The following is an 8,176-nucleotide window of genomic DNA, read 5'->3' on the forward strand; positions in this document are numbered from 1 at the left end:
GGTTTCTAAGCTGCCTAAAACTAGCAATGGTCATTATTTTTTGTTACATAATGTACTCAGGCTGCCAGTCAGTGTGTGACACACACACACACACACACCCTACGCCCCTGATTTACATGAGAAATGTGGTATTCATTGGTGTGTTTAAATTTACAGACAATACGAACTAATGTAAACAATTGGCTTCAACTCACATAAATCTGAATTGGAAATGTTTAGTTCACTTTAGCTTCTGCAAACGCACAACTCTACTAAAAGATTGATAACCGAGGCTCAACGTCCCCAACACTGAAACCTGAAAGCTTTAGAAACTCTAACAGACCTTTACTTTTTAACAGCACTGTTTTGGGATTTTGCTGAGTTTACCTTCAACTGTCTGATTTTTTTTTCAAAGTAATGAACTGTGTAGCAGGAAAATCACCGCGTTTTCTAAATGCACTCCTGAAAATTACTCATTAACTAGGGGAATTCAATTTGATATTTTTGACATGTTAATCATTAATGTACATGAAAGAAAACGGCTTAAAAGTTATAACTTGTTTTAGTGAAAATAAGTACTGAAATGCACTAGAATGCAGGGTTTTGCGTGTGATGTTATTAAAATATTTTCAGGGGACGTTCCCCCCCCCATATCTTAGTTTGACTTTCAAACGTTCAGGGTTTTTTTCTTTGCTCCACTTTTATCTCTACTTATTGCTTCCAGTGAAGATGCAGCTATAAATCATCACAACTTCACCTCCGACTGAGTCGAGTTGTTCAGTGTATCACACAGAGTTGTTTCTGTGGTTTATGTACACCGCTGTTGGTGAAAAAAGGACAAATTATACTGCAGAGCTAAAAAAAAAAAACATTGATGTCAAGCCACTCAAACTTTCAAACGTTAAAGGGGTACAAAATATAATATATACGGTTGCTGATGTGACAAAGTAACGTATTCTTAAGTATTCTATCAAATTTATGTACTAGAAAACAACGAAATATCTTGGTAATTGTAAATATAATACTTTATATGCTAAACCGCACAAGAGTCGCCATTTTTTAAGACCGTGACGTCAGCGCTACCCACTGCACTAGCGGAACTCTCCGAAATAGAGGAGAGAAGCGTGTAATCATGGCGTCGGGCGCATCAAGTGAAAGCGACAGCTCTGTCGAATCATACGAAGAGATCCCGCAAGACACACTGCAAGCAGGCTATGGCTTAGAAGGGTACCAGTTTGAACCTAGGAGAGGTACTCTCGACTCCGGTGATGAAATAAGAGAAGAAAGCTCGGATGACGGCGAGGATGAGACAGATGCTGACCATGGGCATGGCGAGCGTGGGGCAGAGCGTCTGCGTGCAGGTGACACGGCGTGGTGCTCGTGCGGAAAATGTAACGTGGAGTTGCTCACGAGTCCAGCAGAATTTATTTGCTGCAATGAGATAGGCGCCACCCGTGGACTTGCGAAATCGTCGCAAGAGGCAGAAACAGGTATTTCACACGTGCTATTCCCAACCTCAATGAGCCAACACAACTGGGCACATGCATGCGTCATGAGTGTTACGCAGAGAAAATGAACGTACATTCTGATTGGATAAAATTAATATCATGGCGGGCTGTTCAAACTGCGGAAATAGTTTGCTCGAGCTACTTTCAAAACACTATAACTTTCCAACCTTAGAACAAAAAACTTTTGTAAGTCTTGAATAAGGTTCGTTAATGTGTGTTTTATTGTTATATTTACTCTATATATTGCCCTCTGTTCCGCTTTAAGGTATAATTTGTCCTGCTAGAAGTGGTTCATATGATAATATAATTCTACTTTGTTTTGTACGGGGTGCTTCAAAAAATGTGATATTATTTGAGATGTAAATATCCCAGAAATTACATAGTCTAGGCAAATGAAACTGAACAAGCTTAATGTTGAGCAATGTAAGATTTATTCCTCAAAATTTGAATGAGAAATTCAAAAGTATGAATTTCTTACTCGGAATGAAAATCGTTCCATGAACGATTTCACAAATTTTCGATGGTGCTTGAGCTTACTCTAACACATGCATCGTCTTTTCCAGTGAATGGCATTTCTATACCTAAAAAGATAAAAACAAAATTTTTGACCCGTTTTCACGCATGCAGTTAAAATTTGAGGTCAGTTGAATGAAAATTGGCAAAGTTATTAGATTGTGAAATGATAACAAATTTTTTGAAACACCCTGTATATTGAATGTCACTGGATCCTGTTAACTGATCCTTCTGTATCATGGCTGAAGTTCCCTTCGGCAAGGCGCCTAACTCCCAACTGCTCCCCAGGCACTGTAGCATACAGCGCCCTCCACAATTATTGGCACCCCTTGTTAAGATATGTTCTTAGGCTTCTAATAATTCATTTTAAAAAAAATATATATATATATATATAGGACAACAGTGTAAAAAAAAAAGAGAAAAATCCAACCTTTAATTCAAGTGCATTTATTCAGTGGGAAAAAAAAGAAATAATTCTTTTACATGAGATCATGTGTGCCACAATTATTGGCACCCCTGATGTTAATACTTTGTACAACTCCCTTTTGCCAACAAGACAGCACTTAATATTCTCCTGTAACATTTCACAAGGTGGGAGAATACAGAGAGAGGGATCTTCGACCATTCCTCTTTGCACAATCTCTCTAAATCATCCAGTCCTGGGTCCTCTCCTATGCACTCTCCTCTTCAGCTCACCCCACAGGTTTTCAATTGGGTTGAGGTCTGGGGACTGAGAAGGCCATGGGAGGAGCTTGATTTTGTGTCTGGTGAACCATTTTTGTGTGGATTTGGCCACATGTTTAGGGTCATTATCTTGCTGAAAGACACAGTGACGACCCATCTTCAGCTTTCAGGCAGAGGCCACCAGATTTTGATTTAAAATGTCCTGGTATTTCAAAGAGTTCATGATGCCATGCACCCTAACAAGGTTCCCGGGGCCTTTGGAAGAGAAACAGGCCCACAGCATCACCGATCCTCCCCCATACTTCACAGTGGGCAGGAGGTGCTTTTCCACATACTCATCCTTTGTGATGTATTAGAATGTTTGTTGCCAAAAAGCTCTATCTTGGTCTCATCTGACCAAAGCACACGGTCCCAGTTGAAGTCCCAGTACCGCTTAGCAAACTCCAGACGTTTACGTTTATGCTTGTGAGAAAAGGCTTTTTCCGTGCATGCCTCCCAAACAGCTTGTTGGCACGTAGATAGCGCCTGATGGTTGTTATGGAGACTCTGTGACCCCAAGATGCTCCTCTTTGATGCAATTCTCTAACAGTGAGCTTTGGAGAACTTTTTACTTCTCTTCCCATCCTCCTCGCTGTGCGTGGTGGCAAGATAAACTTGCATCCTCGTCCAGGCTTGTTTGCCACTGTTCCAGTTGTTTTAAACTTCTTGATGATTCCTCTGACTGTAGATATGGGCAGGTGTAGGCGAGCGGCTGTTTTCTTGTAGCCATTGCCTGACTTATGAAGGTCGACACACATCTGCCTTACTTGAATGGTGTGTTCTCTTGTCTTTCCCATGTTGAAGAGTGGATAAGAGAAATAGGCCTCTGTGTCACATCATATTTATACCCCAGGGAAACAGGATGTGATGAATTACTGATTAAAGGTTCCTAGATACTCTGATCAACTTTATAAACTACAGTAGAAATGACAGAAATGCTTCAATTACATTTATTTTCTAGGAATTGTTATGGGTGTGTGTGCACGCTCATTGCTCACTTGTGTGTGCATGTGTGTGTCCACTGCTTTAGAAGGGTTAAATGCAACGGAGGAATTTCGTTGTGCTTGTGTGCGCATGTGACAAAGTATTCTTCTTCTAAGGTGTACAAATGATATTCCTGCACCAAATGGTTGGTTGTATCATTTTTCTGGCTGAAATATATCTTTAATGTGATTGAAACTTGAAGACAACCTAAAAGAACTGGAGGCTTTTAAATGCCCAGCTGTTTTTGTGTAACTCCTACCAGACTGATGGATCTGAAAGCTTTTTTTTTTCTGATTCTGGGTCAGTTTGGTGTCTTACTCTACAGTAGAACCTGATTTAGGGTCACAGTCTCCTCTATGTTGTCAGTAAGTGCTGTAACTGACTGCGTTGCTGTGTTTAAGCATCTCTCCTCAGCCTCTGTAGACCTGTTGTGAGGTATGAGAGCATATTAAAACGTGCGTAATTGGAGCAGAGTTCTGTCTGATTGGACAGATGGGTGTCACTGACTAATCCTTAGCAGATGCTGAGGCTTGATTCCAGGTTTTGTTTAAATAACACCTGTAGGTATTTTTGCACTCTTTACTGCCTGGTTTAAACAGATCATGAACATGTTTAACTATAAAGAAAATCAGATGATCTACAGGGGAAGCCTAAAGGTTAGAGAAGCAGCTTTGGGACCAAAAGGTTGCTGGTTTGATTCCCTGGACCAGCAAGAATGGCTGAAGTACCCTTGAGCAAGGCACCTAACCCCCAACCGCTCCCCAGGCTGCTCTGGGTATGTTGTACGTTGCTCTGGATAAGAGCGTCTACTAAATGCCTGTAATGTAATGCAATGAAGATACTATAGAAGTGTCTTTATGACTTATTTACAAGCAACCATAGAGAGATTCATGCAAACTCTAGCTGTTAATTAATGCAAAGGAATGACAGAAAATATTGGGAAGGATAAGCCATTTAATTCCTGGAAAGAAATGACTGAAAGTACTGGAGGGAATGAAGCATTCACTTTTTGTAGCTACACTTTCAGTTAGCATAATCCTTCAAGCCATAAAACAGCCACATCTTTGTGTAAATTAATGGGTAATGCTAATATAACACTTACTCAACATAATGCTTAATGTCATTATTGATTTTGAATGTACTTTTTCTGAAAACGTGCTGTCCAGTCTTCTCCCCAACTTTTTTTACACACTACCACTTGGTGAAAAAGACAATATTGATGACTCAGACATTCATTGGACCTAAAACCTCTAAGACCAAATGGGAATAAAATTTGTACACAGATGCTTCCTCTACCTCGGCAAGTGCCATTTTCCGAAATCATTTTCTGGCCGCTGCACTGGAAATGATGCACAGGACTATGGGATTGATAATAAATAACAAGGATATATGTATACTGTCTTACAATATGGCACTGCGCTGAAACCCCAAGAATCCTGAGATGTCGTTTGAAATTCTTTCAAAAACCTGGATCATATTTGGATCGTATCTGGAGATTTTTTTGACCATGCTGCGATCAGAGAGTACCCAACATGGATTTCATCATTTGTGGGTTATAGTTTGAAATATTTGGGCAAATCCTTCTCTGGATTCTGGGGTATTTTGTGCAGTGTGGCCTGATTGTGGTATCACAATATATGCAAACATTTAATTCAAGCGTTCCTGGAACTGGATGCCTTCAGCCCGCAAGGGCTCTTGGAGTTTAGCTGACTTCAGTCAGGTCTGTTAAATAGAAGCTGGTTTAGAACTGGGTCTGGGATCCTGCGTGAGTCATGGGAATAGGAGGATTTTATGGTCATGTGGGTGGTTGGCAATTTACCAAGGTGGTTACCCATTTAGCATATTCATTCATTCATTCATTCATTCATTCATCTTTGGTGCTTCACCCTGATTATGGTCACTTTAGATTAAATTACTAATTGACTTAGATTTTGGAAACTATTGTGGATTTCCGTTTTAAGAATTAGAAAATATTGTGGGTGGGAACACAATAAAATACACTATATGGCCAAAAGTATGTGGACACCTGACCATCACACCCATATGTGCTTTTTGAAAATCCCATTCCAGATGTAGTCCCACTTTGCTGTTATAATAATGTCCAGTCTTATGGGAAGGCTTTCCACTAGATTTTGGAGCGTGGCTGTGGGGATTTGTGCTCATTCAGCCAGTAGAGCATTAGTGAGGTCAGGCACTGCTGGTGAGATGGAGGCCTGGGGTGCAGCTGGTGTTCCAGTTCATTCCAAAGGTGTTCAGTGGGGTTAGGATTGAGATCAGGGCTCTGTGAAGGTCACTCAAGTTCTTCCACACCAATCTAGGCAAACCATGTCTTCATGGACCTCCACCCCTTAGTTCCAGTATAGACCCTTTTCACTCACGTGACCTTCGTAAACGCGACCGCCATTTTGGACATGAAGAAATAACGGTTTATGGCACAGACCCTTTCGGTTCTCGCTCATCTAGCTGCTACAATGACTGCTTAGACTGCAACAATAATACCTAACACACATTTAAGTATCCGTCGTAAAGACGTGAAACTCGTCGAGTGACGAGTGTGTTCATTGATAAGCTAACACAATCTAAAAGTAGACATACCATCACACTGCCCTGGCGCTCTGTACAGTTTACCTTCTATGGTTTGTGCACTCACTATTTGCCATTACTTTCTCCAACCCAGTGTTCGAACTATGCCGATATTTTCGGGGGGGTCCCTTTTTTTCCCTGGGGGGGCTGCTTGCGCTTGTCTCAGAGCGCGGATCTCCAAACACATGAGAAGCCTATCTTACACACATATCATGCGGACTCCACACCTCCACACACGCATCGCGTCTGAAGTCATAACTCATCAGGGGAAATCGTGTCCGCATTGGCATGTTCAGAAAACAACCTCGCGTCAACAATGATACCACACGCAAGAAAAAAAAAAAACAGTCAGGCTACTCAACACGTCTGATCCACAGCAGCACCAAAGCATCACTGGAAATCATGTCAACAACCAATCTTCCATTTCAACACGCTTCAACAAACAAATGGCACCACAAACATGAACGAATCGGTCAGGCTACCGATTCCAAACCCACAGCAGACGAATAATTAAATGCATCTTACCTTAAAGCAGAATCGACCACAAAGGAAGTCTGTTGGCACACTTCCTTTCTACTAGTTTGTGTCCCCAACCTGGCAGCAGCAGTCGTTGTCATATCGGTTTATTTTATCTTTGATGTAAACACAACACTTCGGATATGCAAATGCTTCCCGTTACACACGATTGCTGTCAATAAACATCATTTTGCCAATATTTTAGAGACCATCCATCTTCTCCGTCGGTCAGCATCTGTCGGGATCCGATAAAATGATAAATCTTGCCTTGCGTGTTGATGGTTACTACATCCAGGTGCACAACAATATAATGGCATGATGGAAGTCTTGCTGAAAGTAAAAACTTTCTTTGATGGCTATATTCCTTTCGATGCTTCGCCGTCGTTCCTCGTTGTTGGCTGTGGTAGACTATTAGTAGTTCATGTCCAAAATGGCGGCCGCGTTTGTCGTGACGTCACGTGGGAAGGGTCTATAGGGAACTTGTAATGCTACATCATACAAAGACCATACTATACATCCTAGACATTCTGTCTAGTACAGTGTATGTTTTTTTTTGTTTTTTTTTTCCCCAATAGATGGGATAAAATGGCTGCCTGAAATTAACTTCCTATTATATTTGTTATGCTCAGGTTACTGTACAGTATGTATGGAGATTCACATGTTTTCATGGGTTTTCTCCCACCTCCCAACAAATTCCACTAGGTGGGCAGACTTCTCAAAATTGTCCCTCGGTGTGAATGAGTGTGTGAATGTACGTTTGCATGCTGTGTGCCTACAACGCAATGTAATTTCATTTTCATCTTCACATTTCTGAGCCACAAAATATTTTGGTATGTCATGGTGTTATCAGATGGCATAAAAGTGTACTTATGAACAATTCTGGATGGTTAACATGATGCTAGATAATGTGTGTGGATATATACTCACCACCGGCCACTTTAATAGGAACTTGTTCTTGAGTCTAAGATTCCTGTTCTTGGCTGCAGGAGTGGAACGCAGTGTGGATTTCTGCTATTGCATGCTGAGATGCTTTTCTGCTCACCACGGTTGTAGAGAGTTGCTATATCCTTCCTGGCAGCTCAAAACAATCCGGCCATTTTCCTCTGACCTCTCTTATCAACAAGACGTTTCCACCCACAGAACTATCGCTTGCTCAATGTTTTTTGTTTTTCGCACCATTCTGTGTAAACTCTAGAGACTGCTGTGTGTGAAAACCCCAGGAGATCAGCAGTTTCTGAAATACTCAAACCAACACCCATGCCACAGTGAAAGAAAGTCACACTTTGAGATCACAATTTTTCCCATTCTGATGTTTGAAGTGAACATTAACTGCAGCTCTTGATTTGTATTTGCATGATTGTATGCATTGT

This window comes from Neoarius graeffei, chromosome 17, assembly GCF_027579695.1.
Source record: "Neoarius graeffei isolate fNeoGra1 chromosome 17, fNeoGra1.pri, whole genome shotgun sequence".
In the NCBI taxonomy this organism is placed as follows: domain Eukaryota; kingdom Metazoa; phylum Chordata; class Actinopteri; order Siluriformes; family Ariidae; genus Neoarius; species Neoarius graeffei.